Source organism: Solanum pennellii, chromosome 1 (genome assembly GCF_001406875.1).
Source record: "Solanum pennellii chromosome 1, SPENNV200".
NCBI lineage: Eukaryota > Viridiplantae > Streptophyta > Magnoliopsida > Solanales > Solanaceae > Solanum > Solanum pennellii.
Window position 1 is genome coordinate 70609171 of NC_028637.1, and position 14434 is coordinate 70623604.

The following is a 14434-nucleotide window of genomic DNA, read 5'->3' on the forward strand; positions in this document are numbered from 1 at the left end:
AAAATTATAAAAATCATGAAACTAAAATACAAAACTTCAACTTAAATGAAAAACTCTGAATAAAAATAATATATTCAACTCGCCATAAAACATGCAACTCAAGTGTGTAAAACATTTAATAAAATAAATGAATAATATAGACTTCTCAACTATACTGACTATCTATGGAGCCTATAACTGATAACAATGGAAGTCGAGATAAGAACCACGACATCCTAACAACTGATATAACTCAAAGGTGAATGACATCCTCCAGATGCAAGTAGGCTCATCATAGCTAACTCTCACTCTCGGATGTATCAAAGAAGCTCCTGTTGATTATCCTAAATACCCGTGTCTGCATCATGAGAAGATGTAGGACAAATGTCTCAGTACGTGGAATGTATGAGTATGTAAAGGAAATTCTAAAGATGTCACATCCGAGGAGCACCCCCTAGACGTAACCGGCTTCGTCATCCTGTTTGAGAACTAAGACTAGCCTCTTAGCTTACATCATTACATTCATAGGTCAAAACTTGTGGAAATTTAAAACTTTTCATTACTTTTACATTGAGGTTTACATAGACCTCTACATACACATAATATTTATATCGAGTATACATAGACCCTTTGTATAGGAATATCACTTAGTCTTCTACTTTTATTGCACATAGATATATAAGATATAACATAGTCATAAATAGAGATGACAATTTGGGCTTGGACCATACATCAATAAAATAAGGCCTTATAAAGGCTTACAATGTTTCGTACTCAAATGAAAAGGAAAGAATATAAGAGTCTTAAAACTAAAACAACTTCATTAGCTTGATAGTGACATTGCCCTCAAAAATAGTGATGACCTACCAAACTTGGATGATTAAGAATTCCAATTCTTCTCCAAAGTCGTCTCAAAGCCCCTCAACGACCGGAACCTAAAATGTTGAGAAAAAGGAAGAAAATGCGGTTAGTACACCAATTGTACTAAGTATAAGACCATATGCACACGCATCATGAAATTACGCTCAAAATGGACATATCATTAAAGTATGCAATTCCCTTTGAAAATCTTTATGCTCATACAAGAAGATCATACTAAGCAATAAGACGTATTCATTAAGTCATAGGCATGTCATCACAAGACCAACAATGTTAAGTCTAGTCAAGTCAAAAATTCATATCATATAATTGAATACATGGTCAAAGTAACTCTATCATCAAGTGCTAACATCAACAAGTATGAACAAGAGCACATTTCAACATATCCAAAGTAAGACCATTACACATGACCCTCTTTAAGTCAACTTATGTAATGACTAAGCAAAGCCCCATAACCTTACTTAATCAAGTAAACCAAGCAAGAACCATAACCAAAGTCCAACTTCACATAACATAACATTAAGAGTACATAATATCATACTTTAGCAATAAAGACCAAGTACATGTTCATAAGAGTAATCAACATCACATAGTGTCATTAACATATAAGATCAGCATATACATGACATGTATAATTAATAACATATTCATGTATAAGAACATCCTCCTAAGACTTCCCTCAAGGCTAACTAGTGCAATGTCTAGGTAGAGTCCCATACCCCTACCTAGACTAAGCTAAACCCCTTAGGTCATCTTAGTTAGAGTTCATTCCTTTAGTTCATTTTACCTTTTGGGAACATCTTGACTTAATCAACATAGACCACATCAGCTAATGTGGAATCCGGTGTCATGAAACCCTACATCAAAAGAAGGCAGACTTCTTGCCAAGGTAGTACAAAAACATGAACATAGCAACTACGTGGATCTACTAGCTAGTATTCCTATCGGGGCAACATAGTTCAAGAACCAGGAGATATAATTGGGACCCTTGTTATGCTACATGCATTGGAGTCTCAATAGCAAGAGTACATTAGTGATCCTACCTTTCCTATGTGCGAAGAGATACTTCTCACTCTATTTCAGTCGGTGCTAAGCTAGAGTCCCTTTTGAAATTCCTTTATTAATGATCATAACTTAATGTAGGTCATAGGGTCTTTCCCTTGTATAAACATCATAATCATATCTCAATAAGGATTGAATGAGTATTGTCCTATGATTACAATCCATATATGAGGTTAGCACATTACACACATTCACTTCATGATAAGGCACATTGGTCAATTATCACCATCCTTATAACATTTACATCTTAGCCAACACCTCACAACCATAGTCAAGAGATTTAAATTCAACATCATACCAAGCCTATCAATCCTATACAAGTCATATGTCAATACAACATCATCACTTAACCACAAGTAACCATAATTGAAGTAAAGAGTTGAGATCACGAGACTTACCAAATCTTCTTCATAATCCATCATCAAGGTGTCACCATCAACCCTTAACTCAAACCAACAAGGGTGTAATATTATCACATAATAGTAACCAACCTGATAATAAAGCCAATTGAATCACTACATCACAATCCATAACTAGTTCATAGATTAAGATAAAAGACTTAGATCAAAGTCATAATCTAGATCAATTACTCAAGAACTAGCATGATAGGACTAAAATTCATCTTGATGTATTCATAATTGATACAATAACATCGTAGGATAGTAATTCAACCAATAACCAAGTCAATTGAACCAACATTACACAATTCATATCAAGATCACAACCTAGGGTTAAGGGGAATAGGTCATCTTCTACAAACTAGACCAATCCATCAAGAACTAACATAATTAAGTTAAAACACATGTTACTCTATTCATAATATCCAAAAGAAATCATAAAAAAAACAATTCACAATATTAATTTCGAGATTGGAAAAGAACCACATGAAAACCCATCTTTTGAAATCAATTTGAAGGAACCCCTTGGGGAAAGAAGTCCAAAGGTGAAAGGAATCCCAAACCTTAGTGTTTGATGAGGATTTATGGATAAAACTTGGTGATTTAAGCTCTATAACCCACCTTGACCTTGACTTCGATGGAGTTCTTCAACTTGAGTGAGAAAGAAGAGAGATGGAAGAGAGTTTAGGTTTGTGAATTATGAGAGCTTAGGTTAGTCTAATTAGGTTAGGGTCTTTATATAGGTTGTTAATTAACTTAATTAGGCTTCGCTAAACCCCTAAGTAATTAATAAAACACATAATCAATTAACTCAAGTCAATTGAAATCGAGCATCCCAAAACAGACCCTCACAGACGACTCCCCGTCCACGCCCCGTTTGTGAATCGACAGACCAAGGACCAACCGTCCTGTTGGTCCGTCGTTGAGTTTAGAGACTGTGCAAAGAAGGCCTCTCATGGATTTGGCTAAGTGTTCATCGACGGTGGACATCGACACCCCGTCGATTGAGACACGCTTTGTCGATTTCACTCGTCTGTGCACACTACCTTTTGGCAGCTTCTTGCCAAAATGCAAGGGTCCTTCTCAAGATCCTTTTATTGGTCCTTGGGGAGTCGTGCCCGGACGTTTCAACTATGAACTAACTGTAATATGTGTTAGACACCCTTCCACCAATTTTCATCATTTTTCGACTCCTAAAAGCTAGTCAAATAGGTTAAGGCACACTAGCACCTCATTGAACTAGTTTTCGGACGTCATGGACGTTCTTTGACGTTTTGATTTCTAAACTTCCTAAATAAATGATATTCATTAAAATAGACCTTAAAACAGTGTCTAAACCTTCTGACATTCATTTTAGGCTCTAGAACACATCTTAGAATTTTGAAGTGTTACATTATCCCCCTTTTAGGAACATTCGTCTCCGAGTGACACTAAAATCTCTTGAAAGGAAGGAAAGAATCAAGACTAGGAGCCCAACCAATAAACAATATACAACAACATGAGTTACAATTTCAATCATGACTTTTACACAAGGCAATTCAAAACTTCAATTACCACACATAAGGCTCAAAATCACATTATGAGGAATTTCCTTCTCACAACAACAACATGAGCTCAACATACCTTACATGAGTTAATTATGTCAAAGTTCAACTTAGCAAAATGCTCCATATCATTTCATAAAGACTCACAATATCAAATTGCACAACATAACTCAAAATAAGCCAAAGAGCAAAATTGACAATTTTCAAGTTAAATAGGCATGTCACTGTAATGACACCAAAAATACACATTTTTGCACCAAAATCAAGCAACTTAAATTTTTAGTCATTATTTTCATTATTAAGAGGAATAACTAACCCTACTTATCAAATAGATCAGGATAACGGGACTTTATGTCAGCCTCGGCCTCCCATCTCGCACCCTCAACTAGGTGATTCTTCCATAACACCTTTACTGAAGCCACCTCCTTGTTCCTTTACCTCTTCACCTGCCTATCAAGGGTTTGAATCGAACCTCCTCATAAGAGAGGTTATCTTGAACACCAAGACCCTCAATCAGAAGAATGGACTCGGGATCACCGATATACTTCTTATGCATGGAACATGGAACATTGGATGAACCGAAGCCAATTTACTAGGAAACTTTAACTCATATGACACTTTACCAATCTTTTGTAAAATTTCATAAGGACCCACATATCGAGGACTCAACTTTACTTTCTTGCCAAATCTAACCACCCCTCTCAAGGGTGAAATTTTCAAATACACCTTATCACCTTCTTCAAACTCTAAATCCCTTCTAATATGATCGATATAAGAGTTTTGCCGGCTATAGGCTGTTTGCAGTCGGTTCCTTATGATATGAACCTTCTCCAAAATCTTATAGATAAAATCGGGACCCAAAAGTGAAGACTCACCCACTTCAAACCATCCAATTAGAGATGTACATCTCCTACCATACAAGTTTTCATAAGGAGCCATAGATATAGATGAATGGTAGCTATTGTTGTAAGCAAACTCCACCAAAGGCAAATGCTTATCCCAATTTCCCTTGAAATCAACGATACAATCTTTAAGCATATCCTCAAGCATTTGAATAGTATGCTCCACTTGACCATCCATTTGAGGATGAAAAGCGGTGCTTAACTTCACCTTGGTACCCAATCCTTTTTGGAATGATCTCCAAAACCTAGATGTGAATTGTGCACCCCTATCCGATATGATGGATAACAGAATACCATGGCAACACACAATCTTATCTATGAAGATCTTTGCATAATCTTCCCCGAATAGGTAGACTTGACGGGAATAAAATGAGCGGATTCGGTCAACCTATCCAAAACCACCCATATAGAGTCATATTGCTTTTTTGTCCGAGGTAATCCTACCACAAAATCCATATTGATGTCTTCCCACTTCCAAGTAGGAACTTGGATTTCTTGAAGTAAACCACCTGGCTTTTGGTGTTCGGCTTTCACTTGTCGGCAATTTGGACACTTTGCTACAATTTCCGCTATGTCCTTCTTCAAGCATTCCCACCAAAACACTTCCCTAAGGTCATGATACATCTTTGTCGAACCCGGATGAATGGAGTAATGGGACCCATGAGCTTCCTCAAGAATCCGGTTCCTCAAACCATCTACATTGGGAACACACAACCTTCCTTGATACCTCAAGACACCATCCCCCATAAGGAGAATGACTCTTTAAGCTTACCAAGAATCGATTCCTTCAACTCCATCAGTGGTTGATCAAGGTGTTGTTTGGATTTCACATCAACCAACAATAATGACTCGGAGTTATTATGGACCATAAAACCACCATTTGGAAAATCTTCCAACCTAACATCCAATCTAGCCAACCTATGAACATCTTTCACTAGGTCTTTCTTGACTTCCTCTACATGAGACACACTACCCATGGTCATACTCTTAGAGCATCCGCAACCACATTGGCCTTGCCGGGGTGATAGAGAACACTCATGTCGTAATCCTTCAACAATTCCAACCATCTTCTTTGTCGGAGATTTAACTCCTTTTGAGTATATACATATTGGAGACTCTTATAGTCGGTATACACAGGTACATGGACACCATACAAATAATGCCTCCATATCTTCAAGGCAAATACTACGGTCGCTAACTCAAGATCATGAGTTGGATAGTTTCTCTCATGCACCTTAAGTTGTCTAGAAGCATAGGCTACTACTTTCCCATGTTGCATAATAACACACCCTAAACCCACTCGGGATGCATCATAATATACAACGAAGCCCTTTGTGCCCTCCGGTATAGTCAACACCGGAGCGGAAGTAAGCCTATCTTTCAAGATTTGGAAGCTTCTCTCACATGCCTCCGACCACTCAAATTTCTTACTCTTTTGGGTCAAAGTAGTCAACAGAGATGCAATGGACGCAAAACTATCCTCAAACCTCCGATAATAACCCGCTAGACCCAAGAAACTCCTAATGTCAGTTGGAGTCAATGGTCTAGGCCAATTTTTCACCGCCTCTGTTTTCCTTGGATCAACCTCAACTCCCTCTCTAGAGATGATATGACCAAGAAACGCCACCGACCTCAACCAACACTCACATCTGCTATACTTGGCAAATAATTGGTTCTCCTTAAGCACTTGTAACACCACCCTCAAATGGTCCATGTGATCACCCTATTTTTCGAATATACCAAGATGTCGTCAATGAAGATGACAAATGAAGTAACTTCGAAACACCCTATTCATGAGATCCATAAATGCCGCGGGGGAACTTGTGAGACCAAAGGACATCACTAAGAACTCATAGTGACCATATCTAGTCCAAAATACCATTTTTTGGTATATCCTCACCTCTCACCCTAAGTTGGTGATACCCCGACCTCAAGTAAATCTTTGAAAAGTAGCTTGCCCCTTGAAATTGATCAAACAAGTTTTCAACCCGAGGGAGAGGATACTTTTTCTTAATAGTGACTTTATTGAGTTGGCGATAATCAATGCACATTCTAAGGGACCCATCCTTCTTCTTTACGAACAAAATCGGAGCACCCCATGGAGAAATACTAGGTCTAGTGAAGCCTTTGTCTAGTAAATCTTTGATTTGAGCCTTCAACTCTTTCAATTTGGCTGGAGCCATCCGATAAGGAAGAATTGAAATGGGATTTGTATCTGGTAACAAGTCGATACCAAAATCAATTTTCCGTTTGAAAGGAATATCGGGAACATCGTTAGGAAAGATCTCCAGAAATTCCTTCAGTATGGGGACCGACTCAATGGGAAGAATTTCGGAGTCTAAATCTTGGACTCTTACTATATGGTATAAACACCCTTAGGAGATAATTTTGCATGCTTTCAAACAAGAGATGATACGCCCTCTAGGAACAGAATTTCCCCCCTTTCACTCTACAACGGGCATATTTGGAAAGTTAAACTTCACCACTCTCGTTCTACAATCAATAGAGGCAAAGCAAGCATGCAACCAATCCATACCCAAAATGACATCAAAATCAAGCATATCAAGATCTTCTAGTTCAATATAAGAAACTCTATTGGGCAACATTATTGGACAATTTTTATTCACCCTTTTTGCAATAACCGACTAACCCACCGGGGTAGACACTATAAAAAGTTCATGCAAAATATCGGGGAAAATGTCAAACTTTTTAGCTACTAGAGGAGTAACAAATGATAATGTAGCACCGGGATCAAGTATGGCATATACATCGATAGAGAGACTTTCAACATACCAGTCACCATGTCGGGAGAAGTCTCTTGCTCACCCCTAAAGCGGAGAGCATAGAAGCGGTTCTTCTTCTGAGAATCATTAGAACCACTTGCTTTCCCACTCTCCTTGGTTTTCCCCTTCACAATTGTGTAATCTCAAACTTTGTGTTCACTTTTACCACAACCAAAACAATTATTCGTTCCCTTAAGACATTCACCAAAATGCTTCTTGCAAGACTTTTCACAAGTTGGATTCTTGTTTGGTGAGCTAGTACCCCTTCCCATTTATGGCTTAGGTTTAGACATCCTATCATCACTAGCCTTAGGGAACTTGGAAGGAACTTGATTAGAAAATCTCTTTTTGAACCTAGGTTTGTCTTGGATATCAAGCCTACCTTTTGAAGAACCACAATCAAAAGACTTTGCCCTCTTGGCATCCCTACTCTTCCTCTTAGCCCTTGCCTTTTCCACTTGTTAAGCATGAACCATGAGACGAGAAATGTTCATATTGTCATGTAGCATAGACGAATAAAATTTCTCTTGCAAATCATCCGACACTCTTGTCACAAAGTGGTTCATTTCATCTCTAGGATCGGAAACCAAAGAAGGATCATACTTTGACAATTTAATTAATTTCAAAGATTATTCAAGTACACTCATACCTCCATGAAGAAGGTTGATGAACTCCACCACCTTAGCTTCCCGCTTCTCCCTAGGAAAGAGTCTATCAAGAAAAGATTTATTCAAAATCTCCCAAGTCACAGGTCCTCCTTTTAAAGGCCTATTGTCCCTCCATTGGACGTACCAAGTTTGGGCCACATTGTTGACTTGGTAAGTATATAACTCGGCCTTCTCACCAGTAGTCAACCCCATAGCACAGAGGATCTGGTAGATTTCATCAATGAACTCTTGGGGGTCTTTCTCAACTTTTGACCCATAGAAAGTAATGGGATTCATCCTAGTGAAATCCCTCAAGCGAGAGGCCATGGTGCTAACTTGTTGGTTTGCTCGGGGTACAACCTCCCGATTTGCTTGGGCCGTCATGGAATGAGCTTGGGTAGTGATGGCTTGTGCTTGAGTAGTAATGACTTGGGCCATGTAGAGAAGCAGCCCTTATGTCACCATCCGTCAAAGGAGGAGGATTGACCGGAGCTTGATCATCATTAGCTTCTTATTCATGAGGAGGGACTTGATCACCACGGGGAGGAACTACTGCATTGGCAATCTCTTTCTCAAGTCTTCGTTCTGCGTTCATTCGATTATTCATTGCCTATAATACAATAAAAGTATTATATGCTAAAAACACATAGAGTCAAAACTCTAGACGTACGATATTGGACTTCCAAGAAAGTGAGAGTTTCCTAAGCATCATATAGATTCCTATACATAAGTGTGGCGTGCTTCATAATTATGAGTAAGAATATACATAGACGTGGTTGAGAGAGACATTGACTCAAAGATATTTGACGGCATGATCTGATACCAGTTTGTCACATCTGAGGAGACCCCCCTAGACGTAACCGGCGTCGTCGTCCTCTTTGAGAAATAAGACTAGCCTCTTAGCTTACATCATTACATTCATAAGTCAAAATTTGCGGAAATTTAAAACTTTTCATTACTTTTACATTGAGGTTTACATAGACCTCTACATACACATAATATTTATATCAAGTAAACATAGACCCTCCGAATAGGATGATTACTTAGTAATCTACTTTTAATGCACATAGATATATATGATATAACAGTCATAAATGGACGTCTCATCTCATAACCATCTAGCAAGAATATAACAATTTTGGCATAGCCCATATATCAATACAATAAGGCCTCATATAGGCTATACAATATTTCATACTCAAATGAAAAGGATTGAACATAAGAGTCTTAAAACTAAAACAACTTCATTAGCTTGATAGTGACATTTCCCTCGGAAAGTGAGGACCTACCCAATTTCGATGATTGAGAATTCCAAGTCTTCTTCAAAGTCGTCTCAGAGCCCCTCAACGACCGAAACCTAAAATGTTGGGGAAAAGGAAGAAAATGGGTTAGTACACCACTTGTATTAAGTATGAGACCATATGCACACGCATCATGAAATCATGATCAAAAGGGACACTTAATTAAAGTATGCAATTTCCTTTGAAAACCTTTATGCTCATACAAGAAGACCATACCAAGCAATAAGACATTCATAATTCATAGGAATGTACATCACAAAACCAACAATGCTAAGTCTAGTCAAGTCAACATTCATATCATATAATTGAATACATGATCAAATTAACTCTATCATCAAGTGCTAACATCAATAAGCATATATAATAGTACATTTCAACATAACCTAAGTAAGACCACAACTCATGACCCTCTTTAAGTCCACTTGTGCAATGACTAAGCAAAGCCCCATAATCTTACTTAATAAAGTAAAACTAGCAATAACCATAACCAATGTCCAACTTCACATAACATAACATTAAGAGTACATAATATCATACTTTAGCAATAGAGACCAAGTACATGTTCATAAGAGTAATCAACATCACATAGTGTCATTAACATACAAGATCATCATATACATGGCATGTACAGTCAATAGTATATTCATGTATAAGAACATCCTCCTAATACTTACCTCAAGGCGAACTAGTGCAATGTTTAGGTAGAGTCTCATACCCCTACCTAGACTAAGCTAAACCCCTTAGGTCATCTTAGTTAGAGTTCATTCCTTTAGTTCATTTTACCTTTTGGGAACATCTTTCCTTAATCGACATAGACCACATTAGTTAATGTGGAGTCCGGTGTTATGAAACCCTACATCGAAAGAAGGCGAACTACTTACCAAGGTAGTACCAAAATATGAACATAGCAACTACGTGAAACCACTAGCTAGTATTTCTATCGGGGCAACATAGTTTAAGAACTAGGAGATATAGTTGGTACCCTCTTTATTCTACATGATTTAAAGTCTCCAATCTCAAGAGTACATTAGTGATCCTACCTTCCCTATGTGGAAAGGGACACTCCTCACTCTAGATCAGTCGTTGCTAAGCTAGAGTCCCTTTTAAAATGTATTTATTAATCATCATAGCTTAATGTAGATCATAGGGTCTATCCCTTGTATAAACATCATAATCATAGATCAATAAGGATTGCATGAGTATTGTCCCTTTCATTACAATCTATATAAGTGAAGTTAGCACATTTACACATTTACATCATGATAAGGCACATTGGTCAATTATCACCACCCTTATAACATTTACGTCTTAGCCAACACCTCACAACCATTGTCAAGAGATTTTAATTCAACATCATACCGAGCCTATCAATCCTATACAAGTCATATGTCAATACAACATCATCACTTAACCACAAGTAACCATAATTTGAAGTAAAGAGTTGAGATCACGAGACTTACCAAATCTTCTTCATAATCCATCATCAAGGTGTCACCATCAACCCTTAACTCAAACCAACAAGGGTGTAATATCATCACATAATAGTAACCAACCTGATAATAAAGCCAATTGAATCACTACATCACAATCCATAACTAGTTCATAGATTAAGATAAAAGACTTAGATCAAAGTCATAATCTAGATCAATTACTCAAGAACTAGCATGATAGGACTAAAATTCATATTGATGTATTCATAATTGATACAACAACGTCGTAGGATAGTAATTAAACCAATAACCAAGTCAATTGAACCAACATTATACAATTCATATCAAGATCACAACCTAGGGTTAAGGGGAATAGTTCATCTTCTACAAACTAGACCAATCTATCAAGGAATAACATAATTGATTTAACGTACATGTTAATATATTCATAATATCCAAAAGAAATTATAAACAAATTAATTCACAAGATCAATTTCGAGATTGGAAAAGACCCATATGAAAACCCATCTTTTGAAATCAATTTGAAGGAACCCCTTGGGAAAAGAAGTCCCAAAAGTGAAAGGAATCCCATACCTTAGTGTTTGATGAAGATTTATGGATAAACCTTGGTGATTGAATCCCTAGAATCCACCTTGACCTTGACTTCGATGGAGTTCTTCAACTTGAGAGAGAAAGAAGAGAGAAGGAAGAGAGAGTTTGGGTTTGTGAATTATGAGAGCTTAGGTTAGTCTAATTAGGTTAGGGTCTTTATATAGGTTGTTAATTAACTTAATTAGGCTTCCCTAAAACCCTAACTTATTAATTAACCTCATAATTAATTGACTAAAGTCACTTAAAGTCGAGTAGCCCAAAAAAGACCCTCACAGACGACTCCCCGTCCACACCTCGTTTGTCAATCGACGGACCAGGGACCTACCGTCCTGTTGGTTCGTCGTTAAGTTTAGAGACTGTGTAAAATAGGCCCCTCATGGATTTGGATAAGTTTTCATCGACGGTTTCCATTGACGCCCCATCGATTGACACACGCTTCGTCGATTGCTCTCGTCTGTGCACACTGCCTTTTGGCAGCTTCTTGCCAAAATGCAAGGGTCCTCCTCAATGGCCCATGGTTGGTACTTAGGGAGTCGTGCCTAGACGTTTCTACTATGAACTAACTCGATTACGTGTTAGACACCCTTCCACCAATTTCATCATTTTCCGACTCCTAAACGCTAGTCAAATAGGCTAAGGCACACTAGCACCTCATTGAACTAGTTTCCGGACGTCATGAACGTTCTTTGACATTTTGATTTATAAACTTCCTAAATAACTCATATTCATTGAAATATACCTTAAAACAGTGTCTAAACCTTCTGACACTCATCTTTGACTCTAGACCACGTCTTAGACTTTCGAAGTGTTACAAAAGCATAACATAAACTTGAACTTGATAAAAATGGAAACATACTTACCTCTTTTCAAACTTACTCAAATCAAAGAATACTCAAGGATAAGACACTAAACTTCAAAAATATGATACTCTACTTAAATACTAAACTCATGATACTCAAGGATAATGCACGAGTAAAAGATGCAATAAATGGAAAGCTTTATAAAATTGTAAAAACAACTTAGTTCGTTAAAGAAAATTCAATAACAAATTCAACTTTACTTATATAATAAAGTAATATAGTTTCTGTGGGAGATTCCAAACCGACAACCACCACTATGAGCCTAAGTGATGGTACAACATTTTACCTCACGCTGCCAAGGACCATCCTGTACCTTGCCATCAGTATAGATACTGAACTACTAAGTGGATCCACTAGTCCATGCTAAAAATCAGTAAGGAATCATTAAAAAGTATGACCTTTTTTTTACCCATGATGGTTAGATGGTTTATGAAGACTTAGTTAATATGAACTCGCATCCCCATATCGTGATCAATAATACTCCAAAAAGTAAACTTAGCTCATATGTTTTTAAAACAAATTCTTTCTTTGCTTTGAGATAATTACTCAAAACTTAGCTTAAAATCTCTCTTGGAAATTGTAGTTTCCTCTTTATTGAAAAACAAGCTTAAAGTCTCTTTTGGAAATCTCAGTTTCCTTTCTTATTCAAATCTATTTTAGAAATTTCTGTTTCCCCTCATCTAAAATGTGAAAACATTTACTCTTGGGAATACTTAGTTCTCATATATTATTTTAAAGAAAATGAACTTTAATCTTACTCTTTGCTCGATTTTAAAGCTTAAGTCTTAAAACAAAATTAAAGCATTTGTCAAAGACTTCTTAAAATATGGTTCATGATGAATTATGGACGTGAATGACTCAATTCAAGGTTTGCAATAACCATAGTTCTATAACTCAATATTTGGAACTCAAGAACTTCGATGATACTACTCCTTTCAAGAATGTTCAACTCGGAGGGTTCATGCAGAATTATGAGCATGAACTACTCAATTCAAGGACTCAAAGATACTCACATCTCAAGACTGCTCCACTCATTGGGTTTATGCGGAATTATGGACATGAACTGCTCAACTCAAGGGCTTCACGGGAACATATAGTGGTTCCATAATTAAAAATATAATCTCAAAAGGGTTATAAACTCAATACTCAAGAGTTAGAACTTGAAGATACTACTCCTCCCCATGATACTCAAATTTAAGGAGTCCATGTGCAATTTATGGGCATGAACGACTCAACTCGAAGGTTTAAATAACTAACTCGAAGGTTTAAATAACTACATGGAACTCATATATACACAATGGCGTACACAGGATTTTTGTAAGTGGTGTCAATATTTAAAAATAAATAAATCATAAATAATTGATATAAAAGTATCATATTAATATAAAAAATTATTTAAAGCGTACTAATAAAATATAAATCAAGTAAACTACAACTACTCTCCTCAATGAGTTTTGATATTTTGAAATGTATTCATAATAGCCTCATTGAAGATAGTAACATAATATTTCTTTCTCTATATAAGGCACCAAACAACCACTCAAAAATCATCATCCATTTGATTTCGTTAATCAATCTTGATTTTTAAAGCTTCAAAAATAATATCTATCCATTGAATTGATATGAATTATAAATTTAAATAAAATAAATAACTCTAGAAAAATACAAGAAATTAAATCTATAAAAGGTTGATGAATATTCGAGAAATTTGAACTAAAACTATAACGATGGAAGATTAAAAAAAAGTGAACTTACAATTAAGAGAAAATCGCAATGGCATGTAATAAAATTTCTATAATAGGTAATAAGTTGTATTCTAGTTCAATTGGTTTATCATAAGGTAATTTAAATAGGAATGATGATGTTGGAGGTTCAAATCATTTTGACAAACTTTTCTAAAATGCCTAATAAAATGAAAGTAAAAGCTTCTGCTACTGGGTTCGAACTCGCGCACTGTAACTGCAACAACAATTTCACTCACTGTGCAAACCAACGAGCCAAGAAGTTTTCGTCCTCAAGAAGTGTCATTAATAATAT